Source organism: Chiloscyllium punctatum, unplaced genomic scaffold (genome assembly GCF_047496795.1).
Source record: "Chiloscyllium punctatum isolate Juve2018m unplaced genomic scaffold, sChiPun1.3 scaffold_546, whole genome shotgun sequence".
NCBI lineage: Eukaryota > Metazoa > Chordata > Chondrichthyes > Orectolobiformes > Hemiscylliidae > Chiloscyllium > Chiloscyllium punctatum.
The window spans coordinates 56,993-79,435 of NW_027310280.1; the positions used below are offsets into that span (position 1 = coordinate 56,993).

Consider the following 22,443-nt stretch of genomic DNA (forward strand, 5'->3'; position numbering starts at 1 on the left):
GGGAACACTAGCTTTCGGAGCGCTGTTCCTCCTTCAGGTTAAAATTCCCACAGCGCCAGGTTATAATCCCTCAGGTTTATTTGGGAATACTATCTTTCGGAGCGCTGTTCCACCATCAGGTTTAAATTCCCACAGTGCCAGGTTATAATCCCTCAGGTTTATTTGGGAACACCAGCTTTCGGAGCGCTGTTCCACCATCAGGTTAAAATTCCCACAGCGCCAGGTTATAATCCCTCAGGTTTATTTGGGAACACTAGCTTTCGGAGCGCTGTTCCTCCATCAGGTTAAAATTCCCACAGCGCCAGGTTATAATCCCTCAGGTTTATTTGGGAATACTATCTTTCGGAGCGCTGTTCCACCATCAGGTTAAAATTCCCACAGCGCCAGGTTATAATCCCTCAGGTTTATTTGGGAACACCAGTTTTCGGAACGCTGTTCCACCATCACGTTAAAATTCCCACAGATCCAGGTTATAATCCAACAGGTTTATTTGGGACCACTATCTTTCGGAGCGCTGTTCCTCCATCAGGATAAAATTCCCACAGTGCCAGGTTATAATCCGACAGGTTTATTTGGGAACACTCGCTTTCGGAGCGCTGTTCCCCCATCAGGTTAAAATTCCCACAGCGCCAGGTTATAATCCGACAGGTTTATTTGGGAACACCAGCTTTCGGAGCACTGTTCCACCATCAGGTTAAAATTCCCACTGTGCCAGGTTATAATCCCTCAGGTTTATTTGGGAACACTAGCTTTCGGATCGCTGTTCCGCCTTCAGGTTAAAATTCCCACAGAGCCAGGTTATAATCCCTCAGGTTTATTTGGGAATACTATCTTTCGGAGCGCTGTTCCACCATCAGGTTTAAATTCCCACAGCGCCAGGTTATAATCCCTCAGGTTTATTTGGGAACACCAGCTTTCGGATCGCTGTTCCACCATCACGTTAAAATTCCCACAGCGCCAGGTTATAATCCGACAGGTTTATTTGGGAACACTCGCATTCGGAGCGATGTTCCCCCATCAGGTTAAAATTCCCACGGCGCCAGGTTATAATCCGACAGGTTTATTTGGGAACACTAGCTTTCGGAGCGCTGTTCCCCCATCAGGTTAAAATTCCCACGGCGCCAGGTTATAATCCGACAGGTTTATTTGGGAACACTAGCTTTCGGAGCGCTGTTCCACCATCAGGTTAAAATTCCCACAGTGCCAGGTTATAATCTGACAGGTTTATTTGGGAACACCAGCTTTCGGAGCGCTGTTCCGCCTTCAGGTTAAAATTCCCATAGCACCAGGTTATAATCCCTCAGGTTTATTTGGGAACACTAGCTTTCGGAGCGCTGTTCCACCATCAGGTTAAAATTCCCACAGACCCAGGTTATAATCCGACAGGTTTATTTGGGAACACTCGCTTTCGGAGTGCTGTTCCACCATCAGGTTAAAATTCCCACAGACCCAGGTTATAATCCGACAGGTTTATTTGGGAACACCAGCTTTCGGAGCGCTGTTCCGCCTTCAGGTTAAAATTCCCATAGCGCCAGGTTATAATCCGACAGGTTTATTTGGGAACACTATCTTTCGGAGCGCTGTTCCACCATCAGGTTAAAATTCCCACTGAGCCAGGTTATAATCCCTCAGGTTTATTTGGGAACACTAGCTTTCGGAGCGCTGTTCCTCCTTCAGGTTAAAATTCCCACAGCGCCAGGCTATAATCCCTCAGGTTTTTTGGGAATACTATCTTTCGGAGCGCTGTTCCACCATCAGGTTAAAATTCCCACAGCGCCAGGTTATAATCCCTCAGGATTATTTGGGAACACTCGCTTTCGGAGCGCTGTTCCACCATCAGGTTAAAATTCCCACAGACCCAGGTTATAATCCGACAGGTTTATTTGGGAACACTAGCTTTCGGAGCGCTGTTCCACCATCAGGTTAAAATTCCCACTGAGCCAGGTTATAATCCCTCAGGTTTATTTGGGAACACTAGCTTTCGGAGCGCTGTTCCTCCTTCAGGTTAAAATTCCCACAGCGCCAGGTTATAATCCCTCAGGTTTATTTGGGAACACTATCTTTCGGAGCGCTGTTCCACCATCAGGTTTAAATTCCCACAGTGCCAGGTTATAATCCCTCAGGTTTATTTGGGAACACCAGCTTTCGGAGCGCTCTTCCACCATCTGGTTAAAATTCCCACAGCGCCAGGTTATAATCCCTCAGGTTTATTTGGGAACACTAGCTTTCGGAGCGCTGTTCCTCCATCAGGTTAAAATTCCCACAGCGCCAGGTTATAATCCCTCAGGTTTATTTGGGAATACTATCTTTCGGAGCGCTGTTCCACCATCAGGTTAAAATTCCCACAGCGCCAGGTTATAATCCCTCAGGTTTATTTGGGAACACCAGCTTTCGGAGCGCTGTTCCACCATCACGTTAAAATTCCCACAGATCCAGGTTATAATCCAACAGGTTTATTTGGGACCACTATCTTTCGGAGCGCTGTTCCTCCATCAGGATAAAATTCCCACAGAGCCAGTTTATAATCCCTCAGGTTTATTTGGGAACACTATCTTTCGGAGCGCTGTTCCACCATCAGGTTTAAATTCCCACACCGCCAGGTTATGATCCCTCAGGTTTATTTGGGAACACCTGCTTTCGGATCGCTGTTCCACCATCACGTTAAAATTCCCACAGCGCCAGGTTATAATCCGACAGGTTTATTTGGGAACACTCGCATTCGGAGCGCTGTTCCCCCATCAGGTTAAAATTCCCACGGCGCCAGGTTATAATCTGACAGGTTTATTTGGGAACACTAGCTTTCGGAGCGCTGTTCCCCCATCAGGTTAAAATCCCCACGGCGCCAGGTTATAATCCGACAGGTTTATTTGGGAACACTAGCTTTCGGAGCGCTGTTCCACCATCAGGTTAAAATCCCCACAGCGCCAGGTTATAATCCGACAGGTTTATTTGGGAACACTAGCTTTCGGAGCGCTGTTCCACCATCAGGTTAAAATTCCCACAGCGCCAGGTTATAATCCCTCAGGTTTATTTGGGAACACTCGCTTTCGGAGCGCTGTTCCTCCATCAGGATAAAATTCCCACAGTGCCAGGTTATAATCCCTCAGGTTTATTTGGGAACACTATCTTTCGGAGTGCTGTTCCACCATCAGGTTAAAATTCCCACAGCGCCAGGTTATAATCCCTCAGGTTTATTTGGGAATACAGTGGCTGAAGGACCTGAATTTAAGGGAATTTCTATTTGCCAGGATTTGGTGTTGGAGAGACTGTTAGGTCTGAAGGTTGATAAGTCTCCGGGACCTGATGGCCTGCATCCCAGGGTACTGAAGGAGGTGGCTCGGGAAATCGTGGATGCGCTGGTGATTATTTTCCAGAGTTCAATAGAATCGGGGTTGGTTCCTGAGGATTGGAGGGCGGCTAATGTTGTGCCACTTTTTAAGAAGGGTGGGCGGGAGAAAGCAGGAAATTATAGACCAGTTAGTCTGACCTCAGTGGTGGGAAAGATGCTGGAGTCTATTATAAAGGATGAAATTACGGCACATCTGGATAATAGTAACAGGATAGGACAGAGTCAGCATGGATTTATGAAGGGGAAATCATGCTTGACTAATCTTCTTGAATTTTTTGAGGATGTAACTCGGAAGATGGACGAGGGAGATCCAGTGGATGTAGTGTACCTGGACTTTCAGAAAGCTTTTGATAAAGTCCCACACAAGAGGTTAGTGAGTAAAATTAGGGCGCACGGGATTGGGGGCAAAGTACTAGATTGGATAGAGAATTGGTTGGCTAACAGGAAACAAAGGGTAGTGATTAACGGCTCCATTTCGAAATGGCAGGCAGTGACCAGTGGGGTACCGCAGGGATCCGTGCTGGGACCGCAGCTTTTTACAATATATGTAAATGATATAGAAGATGGTATCAGCAATAACATTCGCAAATTTGCTGATGACACAAAGCTAGGTGGTAGGGTGAAATGTGATGAGGATGTTAGGGGATTACAGGGTGACCTGGACAAGTTAGGTGAGTGGGCAGATGCATGACAGATGCAGTTTAATGTGGATAAATGTCTGGTTATCCACTTTGGTGGCAAGAACAGGAAGGCAGATTACTACCTCAATGGTATCAAATTAGGTAAAGGGGCTGTTCAGAGAGATCTGGGTGTTCTTGTACACCAGTCAATGAAGGCAAGCATGCAGGTACAGCAGGTCGTGAAGAAGGCTAATAGCATGCTGGCCTTCATAACAAGAGGGATTGAGTATAGAAGCAAAGAGGTGCTTCTGCAGCTGTACAGGGCCCTGGTGAGACCACACCTGGAGTACTGTGTACAGTTCTGGTCTCCAAATTTGAGGAAAGACATTCTGGCTATTGAGGGAGTGCAGCGTAGGTTCACGAGGTCAATTCCTGGAATGGCAGGATTGCCTTACACGGAAAGACTGAAGCGACTGGGCTTGTATACCCTTGAGTTTAGAAGACTGAGAGGGGATCTGATTGAAACGTATAGGCTTATGAAAGGACTGGACACTCTGGCAGGAGGGAACATATTTCCGTTGATGGGGGAGTGCCGAACCAGAGGACACAACTTAAAAATACGGGGTAGACCATTTAGGACAGAGATGAGGAGAAACTACTTCACCCAGAGAGTGGTGGCTGTGTGGAATGCTCTGCCCCAGAGGGCAGTGGAGGCCCAGTCTCTGGATTCTTTTAAGAAAGAATTGGATAGAGCTCTTAAAGATAGTGGAGTCAAGGGGTATGGAGATAAGGCAGGAACAGGATACTGATTAGGAATGATCAGCCATGATCATATTGAATGGCGGTGCAGGCTCGAAGGGCAGAATGGCCTACTCCTGCATCTATTGTCTATTGTCTATTATCTTACGGAGCGCTGTTCCTCTTTCAGGTTAAAATTCCCACAGAGCCAGGTTATAATCCGACAGGTTTATTTGGGAACACTCGCTTTCGGAGCGCTGTTCCTCCATCAGGATAAAATTCCCACAGTGCCAGGTTATAATCCGACAGGTTTATTTGGGAACACTCGCTTTCGGAGCGCTGTTCCCCCATCAGGTTAAAATTCCCACAGCGCCAGGTTATAATCCGACAGGTTTATTTGGGAACACTAGCTTTCGGAGCGCTGTTCCACCATCAGGTTAAAATTCCCACAGTGCCAGGTTATAATCCGACAGGTTTATTTGGGAACACCAGCTTTCGGAGCGCTGTTCCGCCTTCAGGTTAAAATTCCCACTGTGCCAGGTTATAATCCCTCAGGTTTATTTGGGAACACCAGCTTTCGGAGCGCTGTTCCACCATCAGGTTAAAATTCCCACAGACCCAGGTTATAATCCGACAGGTTTATTTGGGAACACTATCTTTCGGAACGCTGTTCCTCCATCAGGATAAAATTCCCACAGTGCCAGGTTATAATCCGACAGGTTTATTTGGGAACACTAGCTTTCGGAGCGCTGTTCCTCCATCAGGTTAAAATTCCCACAGCGCCAGGTTATAATCCGACAGGTTTATTTGGGAACACTATCTTTCGGAGCGCTGTTCCTCCATCAGGATAAAATTCCCACAGTGCCAGGTTATAATCCGACAGGTTTATTTGGGAACACTCGCATTCGGAGCGCTGTTCCCCCATCAGGTTAAAATTCCCACAGCGCCAGGTTATAATCCGACAGGTTTATTTGGGAACACTAGCTTTCGGAGCGCTGTTCCACCATCAGGTTAAAATTCCCACAGTGCCAGGTTATAATCCGACAGGTTTATTTGGGAACACTAGCTTTCGGAGCGCTGTTCCACCATCAGGTTAAAATTCCCACAGAGCCAGGTTATAATCCCTCAGGTCTATTTGGGAACACTCGCTTTCGGAGCGCTGTTCCTCCATCAGGATAAAATTCCCACAGTGCCAGGTTATAATCCCTCAGGTTTATTTGGGAACACTATCTTTCGGAGCGCTGTTCCTCCTTCAGGTTAAAATTCCCACAGAGCCAGGTTATAATCCGACAGGTTTATTTGGGAACACTAGCTTTCGGAGCGCTGTTCCTCCATCAGGATAAAATTCCCACAGTGCCAGGTTATAACCGACAGGTTTATTTGGGACCACTATCTTTCGGAGCGCTGTTCCTCCATCAGGATAAAATTCCCACAGTGCCAGGTTATAATCCGACAGGTTTATTTGGGAACACTCGCTTTCGGAGCGCTGTTCCCCCATCAGGTTAAAATTCCCACAGCGCCAGGTTATAATCCGACAGGTTCATTTGGGAACACCAGCTTTCGGAGCACTGTTCCACCATCAGGTTAAAATTCCCACTGTGCCAGGTTATAATCCGACAGGTTTATTTGGGAACACTAGCTTTCGGAGCGCTGTTCCACCATCAGGTTAAAATTCCCACAGAGCCAGGTTATAATCCCTCAGGTCTATTTGGGAACACTCGCTTTCGGAGCGCTGTTCCTCCATCAGGATAAAATTCCCACAGTGCCAGGTTATAATCCCTCAGGTTTATTTGGGAACACTATCTTTCGGAGCGCTGTTCCTCCTTCAGGTTAAAATTCCCACAGAGCCAGGTTATAATCCGACAGGTTTATTTGGGAACACTATCTTTCGGAGCGCTGTTCCTCCATCAGGATAAAATTCCCACAGTGCCAGGTTATAACCGACAGGTTTATTTGGGACCACTATCTTTCGGAGCGCTGTTCCTCCATCAGGATAAAATTCCCACAGTGCCAGGTTATAATCCGACAGGTTTATTTGGGAACACTCGCTTTCGGAGCGCTGTTCCCCCATCAGGTTAAAATTCCCACAGCGCCAGGTTATAATCCGACAGGTTCATTTGGGAACACCAGCTTTCGGAGCACTGTTCCACCATCAGGTTAAAATTCCCACTGTGCCAGGTTATAATCCGACAGGTTTATTTGGGAACACCAGCTTTCGGAGCGCTGTTCCACCATCAGGTTAAAATTCCCATAGCACCAGGTTATAATCCCTCAGGTTTATTTGGGAACACTAGCTTTCGGAGCGCTGTTCCGCCTTCAGGTTAAAATACCCACAGAGCCAGGTTATAATCCCTCAGGTTTATTTGGGAACACTCGCTTTCGGAGCGCTGTTCCTCCATCAGGATAAAATTCCCACAGTGCCAGGTTATAATCCCTCAGGTTTATTTGGGAACACTATTTTTCGGAGCGCTGTTCCTCCTTCAGGTTAAAATTCCCACAGAGCCAGGTTATAATCCGACAGGTTTATTTGGGAACACTCGCTTTCGGAGCGCTGTTCCGCCTTCAGGTTAAAATTCCCACTGTGCCAGGTTATAATCCGACAGGTTTATTTGGGAACACTCGCTTTCGGAGCGCTGTTCCCCCATCAGGTTAAAATTCCCACAGCGCCAGGTTATAATCCGACAGGTTTATTTGGGAACACCAGTTTTCGGAGCACTGTTCCACCATCAGGTTAAAATTCCCACTGTGCCAGGTTATAATCCCTCAGGTTTATTTGGGAACACTAGATTTCGGATCGCTGTTCCGCCTTCAGGTTAAAATTCCCACAGAGCCAGGTTATAATCCCTCAGGTTTATTTGGGAATACTATCTTTCGGAGCGCTGTTCCACCATCAGGTTTAAATTCCCACAGCGCCAGGTTATAATCCCTCAGGTTTATTTGGGAACACCAGCTTTCGGAGCGCTGTTCCACCATCACGTTAAAATTCGCACAGCGCCAGGTTATAATCCGACAGGTTTATTTGGGAACACTATCTTTTGGAGCGCTGTTCCTCCATCAGGATAAAATTCCCACAGTGCCAGGTTATAATCCGACAGGTTTATTTGGGAACACTCGCATTCGGAGCGCTGTTCCCCCATCAGGTTAAAATTCCCACGGCGCCAGGTTATAATCCGACAGGTTTATTTGGAAACACTAGCTTTCGGGGCGCTGTTCCACCATCAGGTTAAAATTCCCACAGTGCCAGGTTATAATCCGACAGGTTTATTTGGGAACACTATCTTTCGGAGCGCTGTTCCTCCTTCAGGTTAAAATTCCCACAGAGCCAGGTTATAATCCGACAGGTTTATTTGGGAACACTAGCTTTCGGAGCGCTGTTCCTCCATCAGGATAAAATTCCCACAGTGCCAGGTTATAATCCGACAGGTTTATTTGGGAACACTCGCTTTCGGAGCGCTGTTCCCCCATCAGGTTAAAATTCCCACAGCGCCAGGTTATAATCCGACAGGTTTATTTGGGAACACTAGCTTTCGGAGCGCTGTTCCACCATCAGGTTAAAATTCCCACAGTGCCAGGTTATAATCCGACAGGTTTATTTGGGAACACCAGCTTTCGGAGCGCTGTTCCGCCTTCAGGTTAAAATTCCCACTGAGCCAGGTTATAATCCCTCAGGATTATTTGGGAACACTCGCTTTCGGAGCGCTGTTCCACCATCAGGTTAAAATTCCCACAGACCCAGGTTATAATCCGACAGGTTTATTTGGGAACACTAGCTTTCGGAGCGCTGTTCCACCATCAGGTTAAAATTCCCACTGAGCCAGGTTATAATCTCTCAGGTTTATTTGGGAACACTAGCTTTCGGAGCGCTGTTCCTCCTTCAGGTTAAAATTCCCACAGCGCCAGGTTATAATCCCTCAGGTTTATTTGGGAACACCAGCTTTCGGAGCGCTGTTCCACCATCTGGTTAAAATTCCCACAGCGCCAGGTTATAATCCCTCAGGTTTATTTGGGAACACTAGCTTTCGGAGCGCTGTTCCTCCATCAGGTTAAAATTCCCACAGCGCCAGGTTATAATCCCTCAGGTTTATTTGGGAATACTATCTTTCGGAGCGCTGTTCCACCATCAGGTTAAAATTCCCACAGCGCCAGGTTATAATCCCTCAGGTTTATTTGGGAACACCAGCTTTCGGAGCGCTGTTCCACCATCACGTTAAAATTCCCACAGATCCAGGTTATAATCCAACAGGTTTATTTGGGACCACTATCTTTCGGAGCGCTGTTCCTCCATCAGGATAAAATTCCCACAGAGCCAGGTTATAATCCCTCAGGTTTATTTGGGAATACTATCTTTCGGAGCGCTGTTCCACCATCAGGTTTAAATTCCCACAGCGCCAGGTTATAATCCCTCAGGTTTATTTGGGAACACCAGCTTTCGGAGCGCTGTTCCCCCATCAGGTTAAAATTCCCACGGCGCCAGGTTATAATCCGACAGGTTTATTTGGGAACACTAGCTTTCGGAGCGCTGTTCCCCCATCAGGTTAAAATCCCCACGGCGCCAGGTTATAATCCGACAGGTTTATTTGGGAACACTAGCTTTCGGAGCGCTGTTCCCCCATCAGGTTAAAATCCCCACGGCGCCAGGTTATAATCCGACAGGTTTATTTGGGAACACTATCTTTCGGAGCGCTGTTCCACCATCAGGTTAAAATTCCCACAGTGCCAGGTTATAATCTGACAGGTTTATTTGGGAACACTAGCTTTCGGAGCGCTGTTCCACCATCAGGTTAAAATTCCCACAGCGCCAGGTTATAATCCCTCAGGTTTATTTGGGAACACTCGCTTTCGGAGCGCTGTTCCTCCATCAGGATAAAATTCCCACAGTGCCAGGTTATAATCCCTCAGGTTTATTTGGGAACACTATCTTTCGGAGTGCTGTTCCACCATCAGGTTAAAATTCCCACAGCGCCAGGTTATAATCCCTCAGGTTTATTTGGGAATACTATCTTACGGAGCGCTGTTCCTCCTTCAGGTTAAAATTCCCACAGAGCCAGGTTATAATCCGACAGGTTTATTTGGGAACACTAGCTTTCGGAGCGCTGTTCCTCCATCAGGATAAAATTCCCACAGTGCCAGGTTATAATCCGACAGGTTTATTTGGGAACACTCGCTTTCGGAGCGCTGTTCCACCATCACGTTAAAATTCCCACAGCGCCAGGTTATAATCCGACAGGTTTATTTGGGAACACTATCTTTCGGAGCGCTGTTCCCCCATCAGGTTAAAATTCCCACAGCGCCAGGTTATAATCCGACAGGTTTATTTGGGAACACCAGCTTTCGGAGCGCTGTTCCGCCTTCAGGTTAAAATTCCCACTGTGCCAGGTTATAATCCCTCAGGTTTATTTGGGAACACCAGCTTTCGGAGCGCTGTTCCACCATCAGGTTAAAATTCCCACAGACCCAGGTTATAATCCGACAGGTTTATTTGGGAACACTATCTTTCGGAACGCTGTTCCTCCATCAGGATAAAATTCCCACAGTGCCAGGTTATAATCCGACAGGTTTATTTGGGAACACTAGCTTTCGGAGCGCTGTTCCTCCATCAGGTTAAAATTCCCACAGCGCCAGGTTATAATCCGACAGGTTTATTTGGGAACACTATCTTTCGGAGCGCTGTTCCTCCATCAGGATAAAATTCCCACAGTGCCAGGTTATAATCCGACAGGTTTATTTGGGAACACTCGCATTCGGAGCGCTGTTCCCCCATCAGGTTAAAATTCCCACAGCGCCAGGTTATAATCCGACAGGTTTATTTGGGAACACTAGCTTTCGGAGCGCTGTTCCACCATCAGGTTAAAATTCCCACAGTGCCAGGTTATAATCCGACAGGTTTATTTGGGAACACTAGCTTTCGGAGCGCTGTTCCACCATCAGGTTAAAATTCCCACAGAGCCAGGTTATAATCCCTCAGGTCTATTTGGGAACACTCGCTTTCGGAGCGCTGTTCCTCCATCAGGATAAAATTCCCACAGTGCCAGGTTATAATCCCTCAGGTTTATTTGGGAACACTATCTTTCGGAGCGCTGTTCCTCCTTCAGGTTAAAATTCCCACAGAGCCAGGTTATAATCCGACAGGTTTATTTGGGAACACTAGCTTTCGGAGCGCTGTTCCTCCATCAGGATAAAATTCCCACAGTGCCAGGTTATAATCCGACAGGTTTATTTGGGACCACTATCTTTCGGAGCGCTGTTCCTCCATCAGGATAAAATTCCCACAGTGCCAGGTTATAATCCGACAGGTTTATTTGGGAACACTCGCTTTCGGAGCGCTGTTCCCCCATCAGGTTAAAATTCCCACAGCGCCAGGTTATAATCCGACAGGTTCATTTGGGAACACCAGCTTTCGGAGCACTGTTCCACCATCAGGTTAAAATTCCCACTGTGCCAGGTTATAATCCCTCAGGTTTATTTGGGAACACTAGCTTTCGGAGCGCTGTTCCGCCTTCAGGTTAAAATTCCCACAGAGCCAGGTTATAATCCCTCAGGTTTATTTGGGAACACTATCTTTCGGAGCGCTGTTCCACCATCAGGTTTAAATTCCCACAGCGCCAGGTTATAATCCCTCAGGTTTATTTGGGAACACCAGCTTTCGGAGCGCTGTTCCACCATCACGTTAAAATTCCCACAGCGCCATGTTATAATCCGACAGGTTTATTTGGGAACACTATCTTTCGGAGCGCTGTTCCTCCATCAGGATAAAATTCCCACAGTGCCAGGTTATAATCCCTCAGGTTTATTTGGGAACACTCGCATTCGGAGCGCTGTTCCCCCATCAGGTTAAAATTCCCACAGACCCAGGTTATAATCCGACAGGTTTATTTGGGAACACTAGCTTTCGGAGCGCTGTTCCACCATCAGGTTAAAATTCCCACAGTGCCAGGTTATAATCCGACAGGTTTATTTGGGAACACTAGCTTTCGGAGCGCTGTTCCAACATCAGGATAAAATTCCCACAGCGCCAGGTTATAATCCCTCAGGTTTATTTGGGAACACTCGCTTTCGGAGCGCTGTTCCTCCATCAGGATAAAATTCCCACAGTGTCAGGTTATAATCCCTCAGGTTTATTTGGGAACACTATTTTTCGGAGCGCTGTTCCTCCTTCAGGTTAAAATTCCCACAGAGCCAGGTTATAATCCGACAGGTTTATTTGGGAACACTCGCTTTTGGAGCGCTGTTCCGCCTTCAGGTTAAAATTCCCACTGTGCCAGGTTATAATCCGACAGGTTTATTTGGGAACAGTATCTTTCGGAGCGCTGTTCCCCCATCAGGTTAAAATTCCCACAGGGCCAGGTTATAATCCGACAGGTTTATTTGGGAACACTAGCTTTCGGAGCGCTGTTCCACCATCAGATTAAAATTCCCACAGTGCCAGGTTATAATCCGACAGGTTTATTTGGGAACACCAGCTTTCGGAGCGCTGTTCCGCCTTCAGGTTAAAATTCCCACTGTGCCAGGTTATAATCCCTCAGGTTTATTTGGGAACACCAGCTTTCGGAGCGCTGTTCCACCATCAGGTTAAAATTCCCACAGACCCAGGTTATAATCCCTCAGGTTTATTTGGGAACACTATCTTTCAGAGCGCTGTTCCACCATCAGGTTAAAATTCCCACAGCGCCAGGTTATAATCCCTCAGGTTTATTTGGGAACACTAGCTTTCGGAGCGCTGTTCCTCCATCAGGTTAAAATTCCCACAGTGCCAGGTTATAATCCCTCAGGTTTATTTGGGAACACTAGCTTTCGGAGCGCTGTTCCGCCTTCAGGTTAAAATTCCCACAGTGCCAGGTTATAATCCCTCAGGTTTATTTGGGAACACCAGCCTTCGGAGCGCTGTTCCACCATCACGTTAAAATTCCCACAGATCCAGGTTATAATCCCTCAGGTTTATTTGGGAACACTATCTTTCGGAGCGCTGTTCCTCCATCAGGATAAAATTCCCACAGTGCCAGGTTATAATCCGACAGGTTTATTTGGGAACACTCGCTTTCGGAGCGCTGTTCCCCCATCAGGTTAAAATTCCCACAGCGCCAGGTTATAATCCGACAGGTTTATTTGGGAACACTCGCTTTCGGAGCGCTGTTCCCCCATCAGGTTAAAATTCCCACTGAGCCAGGTTATAATCCCTCAGGTTTATTTGGGAACACTATCTTTCGGAGCGCTGTTCCACCATCAGGTTAAAATTCCCACAGAGCCAGGTTATAATCCCTCAGGTTTGTTTGGGAACACCAGCTTTCGGAGCGCTGTTCCACCATCACGTAAAATTTCCCACAGATCCAGGTTATAATCCGACAGGTTTATTTGGGAACACTATCTTTCGGAGCGCTGTTCCTCCATCAGGATAAAATTCCCACAGTGCCAGGTTATAATCCGACAGGTTTATTTGGGAACACTCGCTTTCGGAGCGCTGTTCCCCCATCAGGTTAAAATTCCCACTGTGCCAGGTTATAATCCCTCAGGTTTATTTGGGAACACTAGCTTTCGGAGTGCTGTTCCACCATCAGGTTAAAATTCCCACTGTGCCAGGTTATAATCCCTCAGGTTTATTTGGGAACACTAGCTTTCGGAGCGCTGTTCCACCATCAGGTTAAAATTCCCACAGTGCCAGGTTATAATCCGACAGGTGTATTTGGGAACACTAGGTTTCGGAGCGCTGTTCCACCATCAGGTTAAAATTCCCACAGTGCCAGGTTATAATCCCTCCGGTTTATTTGGGAACACTAGCTTTCGGAGCGCTGTTCCGCCCTCAGGTTAAAATTCCCACCGAGCCAGGTTATAATCCCTCAGGTTTATTTGGGAACACTAGCTTTCGGAGCGCTGTTCCACCATCAGGTTAAAATTCCCACAGACCCAGGTTATAATCCGACAGGTTTATTTGGGAACACTCGCTTTCGGAGTGCTGTTCCACCATCAGGTTAAAATTCCCACAGACCCAGGTTATAATCCGACAGGTTTATTTGGGAACACCAGCTTTCGGAGCGCTGTTCCTCCATCAGGTTAAAATTCCCACTGAGCCAGGTTATAATCCCTCAGGTTTATTTGGGAATACTAGCTTTCGGAGCGCTGATCCACCTTCGGGGAGCTAGTGGGACAGGATTTTCGGACACAGAATTGATTGAAGAACGTGACACGTTCTGCTTTTGTCGCGATATTTTGAACAATCCCAGATTGTTGTGCGGTGTCTCGGTGTTTAGAATGTGTTTGTAGTTTTCAGTTCTGTATTTTGCGCATCTCACAACTTCCTTCGAGCCACCTTTTCGAGGTCACTTCAGGTTTTACCAAGGAAAGGGAGCTATCTGCTCGGACAACGCATTCAAGGTGTGAGGATAGAGTCTGTCTGTGTCCCAGGCTTGAGTCAGACTGGGTGTATTTCCCAAGTCGGAATTTACAAAATATTCCGTAAATTGTCATAGAGTGGATCCACAAGAGTCATTCCCCAAAGGCAAAATCACCCCATCGACTTATATGTGTGTGTGTGGGGGGGGGGGGCATGAGAGAGAGAGAGAGAGAGAGAGAGAGTGTGAGCATCGGCATGTGAGTGTGCGAGGGTGAGTGAGTGTGTGTTTGGTCAAGTGTGCATGTGAGTGTGACAGGGCATAAACCTGGTAGAGTGTGTGTGGGTGTGTGTGTGTGTGTGTGAGTGAGTGTGAGGGGTGTGTGTGTGACTGTGAGGTGAGTGTGTATGTGTGAGTGTGAGGGGTGTGTTTGTGAGAGTGTGAGGGGTGTGTGTGTGTGAGTGTGAGGGGTGTGTGTGAGTGAGTGTGAGGGGTATGTGTGAGTGAGTGTGAAGGTGTGTGTGTGTGAGGGGTGTGTGTGTGAGTGTGAGGGTGTGTGTGTGTGAGTGTGAGGGTGTGTTTCTCAGTGAGTGTGAGGGGTGTGTTTCTGAGTGAGTGTGAGGGGTGTGTGTGTGAGTGAGTGAGTGTGAGGGGGGTGTGTGAGTGTGAGGGGGGTGTGTGAATGAGTGTGAGGGTGTGTGAGTGTGAGTGAGTGTGAGGGGGGTGTGTGAATGAGTGTGAGGGTGTGTGAGTGTGAGTGAGTGTGAGGGGGGGTGTGTGAGTGTGAGGGGTGTGTGTGTGAGTGAGTGTGAGGGGTGTGTGTGTGAGTGAGTGTGAGGGGTGTGTGAGTGTGAGGGGTGTGTGTGTGAGTTAGTGTGAGGGGGGTGAGTGTGAGGTGTGTGTGCTTGCGTGCACGTGTGTATGAGGATATGTGTGAGAGAGAGAGCGTGTGCATGAGAGAGGGTCTGTGTGAATGTGTAAGAGGGTGAGTGTGTGCGCATGTGTGGATATATATGTGTGTGTCCCTGACTCTGTGTGTGTGTGTGTGTGTGTGTGCGTGTGCGTGTGTTTGTGCGTGTGAGAGTGTGTCTGTGCATGTGTGTGTATGTATACGAGAGAGAGCGTGTGTATGAGAGAGAGTCTGTGTGTACATGTGCGTGTGTGTGTGAGACAGTGTATCGTGTAGTGGGGTCCCTGATACTGTGACATGAATCCAAGATCCCAGTTAAGGCCATCCCCATGAGAGAGAGAGAGAGAGAGACAGAGACAGAGAGAGAGTGAGATAGAGAGAGAGAGACAGAGAGAGAGTGAGACAGAGAGAGTGAGACAGAGAGAGCGAGAGAGACAGAGAGAGAGTGAGACAGAGAGAGAGAGAGACAGAGACAGAAAGAGAGAGAGGGATAGAGCCAGAGAGAGAGTGTTTGCTCCTGTCTGGTTGAAATGTCATCCCCCTCGTGTTTAAACAGCAACTTGCCTCACCCAGAACAGGAAACATTCTCTCCACACCCAGCCGGTGAAATCTCGGTCAGGATCTGATGGGTTTTAATGCTGTTTCCTCTGTCTGTTCACTGCCATCCATTCTCTCCACACATTCCAGGGGGGGGGGTAACAGTGTGAGGCAGGCTCTCAGGGAGAGCGGCAGGACACTGCGAGTGTGATCTCAGATTCAGGAAGCCTCAGGGGGAGAGACGGTGCGGAGGATTACACTCAGGGTAAGGTCACAGAGTCCGAACTGTGAGGGAAACCTCAGGGACAGGGGACACAGACTCACACACACACACACTCACACAGTGTCCCTCTCTCTCTCACACACACTGTCCCTCTCTCTCTCACACACACACACTGTCCCTCTCTCTCTCACACACACACACACACAGTCCCTCTCTCTCTCACACACACACGCTGTCCCTCTCTCACACACACACTGTCCCTCTCTCTCTCACACACACACACACACAGTCCCTCTCTCTCTCACACACACACTGTCCCTCCCTCTCTCTCACACACACACACACTGTCCCTCTCTCTCTCACACACACACACTGTCCCTTCTCTCTCTCTCACACACAGTCCCTCTCTCTCTCTCACACACACACTGTCCCTCTCTCTCTCTCTCACACACACACACTGTCCCTCCCTCTCTCTCTCACACACACACACTGTCCCTCTCTCTCACACACACACACACTGTCCCTCTCTCTCTCTCTCACACACACACTGTACCTCTCTCTCTCACACACACACTGTCCCTCTCTCTCTCACACACACACACACTGTCCCTCTCTCTCTCTCACACACACACTGTCCCTCTCTCTCTCTCACACACACACTGTCCCTCTCTCTCACACATACACACTGTCCCTCTCTCTCACACACACACACTGTCCCTCTCTCTCTCTCTCTCACACACACACTGTCCCTCTAACACACACACTGTCCCTCTCTCTCTCTCTCACACACACACTGTCCCTCTCTCTCACACACACACACTGTCCCTCTCTCTCTCTCACACACACACACTGTCCCTCTAACACACACACTGTCCCTCTCTCTCTCACTCACACACACACACACACTGTCCCTCTCTCTCTCACTCACACACACACACACTGTCCCTCTCTCTCTCACACACACACACACTATCCCTCTCTCTCACACACACACACACACACTGTCCCTCTCTCTCACACACACACACTGTCCCTCTCTCTCTCTCACACACACACACACTGTCCCTCCCTCTCTCTCACACACACACACACTGTCCCTCTCTCTCTCTCACACACACACTGTCCCTCTCTCTCTCTCACACACACACACTGTCCCTCTCTCTCACACACACACACACTGTCCCTCTCTCTCTCTCACACACACACACTATCCCTCTCTCTCACACACACACACTGTCCCTCTCTCTCACACACACACACTGTCCCTCTCTCTCTCTCACACACACACACACTGTCCCTCCCTCTCTCTCACACACACACACACTGTCCCTCTCTCTCTCTCACACACACACTGTCCCTCTCTCTCTCTCACACACACACACACTGTCCCTCCCTCTCTCTCTCACACACACACACTGTCCCTCCCTCTCTCTCTCACACACACACACTGTCCCTCTCTCTCACACACACACACACTGTCCCTCTCTCTCTCTCACACACACACTGTCCCTCTCTCTCTCACACACACACTGTCCCTCTCTCTCTCTCACACACACACAGTCCCTCTCTCTCTCACACACACACACACTGTCCCTCTCTCTCTCACACACACACACTGTCCCTCTCTCTCTCTCACACACACACTGTCCCTCTCTCTCACACATACACACTGTCCCTCTCTCTCACACACACACACTGTCCCTCTCTCTCTCTCTCACACACACACTGTCCCTCTAACACACACACTGTCCCTCTCTCTCTCTCTCACACACACACACTGTCCCTCTCTCTCACACACACACACTGTCCCTCTCTCTCTCACACACACACACTGTCCCTCTAACACACACTGTCGCTCTCTCTCTCACTCACACACACACACTGTCCCTCTCTCTCTCACTCACACACACACACACTGTCCCTCTCTCTCTCTCACACACACACACTATCCCTCTCTCTCTCACACACACACACACTGTCCCTCTCTCTCACACACACACACACTGTCCCTCTCTCTCACACACACACACTGTCCCTCTCTCTCTCACACACACACACTATCCCTCTCTATCACAGACACACACACTGTCCCTCTCTCTCACACACACACTGTCCGTCTCTCTCTCACACACACACACACTATCCCTCTCTCTCACACACACACACACACACACTGTCCCTCTCTCTCACACACACACACTGTCCCTCTCTCTCTCACACACACACACTATCCCTCTCTATCACAGACACACACACTGTCCCTCTCTCTCTCTCACACACACTGTCCCTCTCTCACACACACACTCTCCCTCTCTCTCTCTCTCTCTCTCACACACACACTGTCCCTCTCTCTCTCTCACACACACTGTCCCTCTCTCACACACACACACTGTCCCTCTCTCTCACACACACACACACACACACTGTCCCTCTCTCACACACACACACTGTCCCTCTCTCTCTCTCACACACACACTGCCCCTCTCTCTCTCTCACGCACACACTGTCCCTCTCTCACACACACACACTGTCCCTCTCTCTCACACACACACTGTCCCTCTCTCTCTCTCACACACACACTATCCCTCTCTCTCTCTCACACACACACTATCCCTCTCTCTCACAGACACACACACTGTCCCTCTCTCACACACACACTGTCCCTCTCTCTCTCACACACATACTGTCCCTCTCTCTCACACACACACTGTCCCTCTCTCTCTCACACACACACTGTCCCTCTCTCTCACACACACACTGTCCCTCTCTCACACACACACACTGTCCCTCTCTCTCTCACACACACACACTGTCCCTCTCACACACACACACACACACACACTGTCCCTCTCTCTCTCAGACACACGCTGTCCCTCTCTCTCACACACACACACTGTCCCTCTCTCTCTCTCTCACACACACACTATCCCTCTCTATCACAGACACACACACTGTCCCTCTCTCACACACACACTCTCCCTCTCTCTCTCTCTCTCTCACACACACACACTGTCCCTCTCTCTCTCACACACACACTGTCCCTCTCTCACACACACACAGTCCCTCTCTCTCTCACACACACACACTGTCCCTCTCACACACACACACACACACACACACACTGTCCCTCTCTCTCACACACACACACTGTCCCTCTCTCTCTCAGACACACGCTGTCCCTCTCTCTCTCACACACACACTGTCCCTCTCTCTCACACACACACTGTCCCTCTCTCTCTCACACACACTGTCCCTCTCTCTCACACACACACACTGTCCCTCTCTCATACACACACACACACAGTCCCTCTCTCTCTCACACAAACACTGTCCCTCTCTCTCACACACACACTGTCCCTCTCTCTCTCACACACACACTGTCCCTCTCTCTCACACACACACTGTCCCTCTCTCTCTCTCACACACACTGTCCCTCCCTCTCTCTCACACACACACACACTGTCCCTCTCTCTCTCACACACACACACTGTCCCTTCTCTCTCTCTCACACACAGTCCCTCTCTCTCTCTCACACACACACTGTCCCTCTCTCTCTCTCTCACACACACACACTGTCCCTCCCTCTCTCTCTCACACACACACACTGTCCCTCTCTCTCACACACACACACACTGTCCCTCTCTCTCTCTCTCACACACACACTGTCCCTCTCTCTCTCACACACACACACACTGTCCCTCTCTCTCTCTCACACACACACTGTCCCTCTCTCTCTCTCACACACACACTGTCCCTCTCTCTCACACATACACACTGTCCCTCTCTCTCACACACACACACTGTCCCTCTCTCTCTCTCTCTCACACACACACTGTCCCTCTAACACACACACTGTCCCTCTCTCTCTCTCTCACACACACACTGTCCCTCTCTCTCACACACACACACTGTCCCTCTCTCTCTCTCACACACACACACTGTCCCTCTAACACACACACTGTCCCTCTCTCTCTCACTCACACACACACACACACTGTCCCTCTCTCTCTCACTCACACACACACACACTGTCCCTCTCTCTCTCTCACACACACACACTATCCCTCTCTCTCACACACACACACACACTGTCCCTCTCTCTCACACACACACACTGTCCCTCTCTCTCTCTCACACACACACACACTGTCCCTCCCTCTCTCTCACACACACACACAGTCCCTCTCTCTCTCTCACACACACACACACTGTCCCTCTCTCTCTCTCACACACACACACTGTCCCTCTCTCTCACACACACACACACTGTCCCTCTCTCTCTCTCACACACACACTGTCCCTCTCTCTCTCTCACACACACACACACTGTCCCTCCCTCTCTCTCTCACACACACACACTGTCCCTCCCTCTCTCTCTCACACACACACACTGTCCCTCTCTCTCACACACACACACACTGTCCCTCTCTCTCTCTCACACACACACTGTCCCTCTCTCTCTCACACACACACTGTCCCTCTCTCTCTCTCACACACACACAGTCCCTCTCTCTCTCTCACACACACACACTGTCCCTCTCTCACACACACACACACACTGTCCCTCTCTCTCTCTCACACACACACTGTCCCTCTCTCTCACACATACACACTGTCCCTCTCTCTCACACACACACACTGTCCCTCTCTCTCTCTCTCACACACACACTGTCCCTCTAACACACACACTGTCCCTCTCTCTCTCTCTCACACACACACACTGTCCCTCTCTCTCACACACACACACTGTCCCTCTCTCTCTCACACACACACACTGTCCCTCTAACACACACTGTCGCTCTCTCTCTCACTCACACACACACACTGTCCCTCTCTCTCTCACTCACACACACACACACTGTCCCTCTCTCTCTCTCACACACACACACTATCCCTCTCTCTCTCACACACACACACACTGTCCCTCTCTCTCACACACACACACACTGTCCCTCTCTCTCACACACACACACTGTCCCTCTCTCTCTCACACACACACACTATCCCTCTCTATCACAGACACACACACTGTCCCTCTCTCTCACACACACACTGTCCGTCTCTCTCTCACACACACACACACTATCCCTCTCTCTCACACACACACACTGTCCCTCTCTCTCTCACACACACACACTGTCCCTCTCTCTCACACACACACACTGTCCCTCTCTCTCTCACACACACACACTATCCCTCTCTATCACAGACACACACACTGTCCCTCTCTCTCTCTCACACACACTGTCCCTCTCTCACACACACACTCTCCCTCTCTCTCTCTCTCTCTCACACACACACACTGTCCCTCTCTCTCTCTCACACACACTGTCCCTCTCACACACACACACTGTCCCTCTCTCTCACACACACACACACACACACTGTCCCTCTCTCACACACACACACTGTCACTCTCTCTCTCTCACACACACACTGCCCCTCTCTCTCTCTCACGCACACACTGTCCCTCTCTCACACACACACACTGTCCCTCTCTCTCACACACACACACTGTCCCTCTCTCTCTCTCACACACACACTATCCCTCTCTCTCTCTCACACACACACTATCCCTCTCTCTCACAGACACACACACTGTCCCTCTCTCACACACACACTGTCCCTCTCTCTCTCACACACATACTGTCCCTCTCTCTCACACACACACTGTCCCTCTCTCTCTCACACACACACTGTCCCTCTCTCTCACACACACACTGTCCCTCTCTCACACACACACACTGTCCCTCTCTCTCTCACACACACACACTGTCCCTCTCACACACACACACACACACACACTGTCCCTCTCTCTCTCAGACACACGCTGTCCCTCTCTCTCACACACACACACTGTCCCTCTCTCTCTCTCTCACACACACACTATCCCTCTCTATCACAGACACACACACTGTCCCTCTCTCACACACACACTCTCCCTCTCTCTCTCTCTCTCTCTCACACACACACACTGTCCCTCTCTCTCTCACACACACACTGTCCCTCTCTCACACACACACAGTCCCTCTCTCTCTCACACACACACACACACTGTCCCTCTCTCTCACACACACACACTGTCCCTCTCTCTCTCAGACACACGCTGTCCCTCTCTCTCTCACACACACACTGTCCCTCTCTCTCACACACACACTGTCCCTCTCTCTCACACACACACTGTCCCTCTCTCTCACACACACACACTGTCCCTCTCTCATACACACACACACACACAGTCCCTCTCTCTCTCACACAAACACTGTCCCTCTCTCTCACACACACACTGTCCCTCTCTCTCTCACACACACACTGTCCCTCTCTCTCACACACACACTGTCCCTCTCTCACACACACACAGTCCCTCTCTCTCTCACACACACACACTGTCCCTCTCACACACACACACACACACACACACACTGTCCCTCTCTCTCTCTCACACACTCTGTCCCTCTCTCTCTCACACACTCTGTCCCTCTCTCTCTCTCACACACACACACACACTGTCCCTCTCTCTCTCACACACACACTGTCTCTCTCTCACACACACACACACTGTCCCTCTCTCTCACACACACACTGTACCTCTCTCTCTCACACACACACTGTCCCTCTCTCTCACACACACACACTGACCCTCTCTCTCTCACACACACACTGTCCCTCTCTCTCACACACACACACTGACCCTCTCTCACACACACACACTGTCCCTCTCTCACACACACTGTCTCTCTCTC

General features: G+C 49.2%; 1 protein-coding gene across 5 annotated transcripts in view; it reads left to right on the forward strand.

Annotated features, from left to right (window-relative positions):
• The window catches only part of LOC140473196 (adenylate cyclase type 2-like), a 106,973-nt gene that overhangs the window by 50,822 nt on the left and 33,708 nt on the right, over positions 1-22,443 (forward strand). Inside the window, exon 1 of one of the 5 annotated variants that reach the window (XM_072567576.1) lies at positions 3,340-3,359. The exons of 2 other annotated variants lie outside the window; for them this stretch is intronic. The gene's annotated coding sequence lies outside the window, so the exon portion shown is untranslated. Of the gene's footprint in view, positions 1-3,339; positions 3,360-3,698; positions 3,719-15,654; positions 15,743-22,443 lie in introns of those variants that run through there. 2 more of the 5 variants (XM_072567575.1, XM_072567573.1) reach the window with 2 other exon arrangements.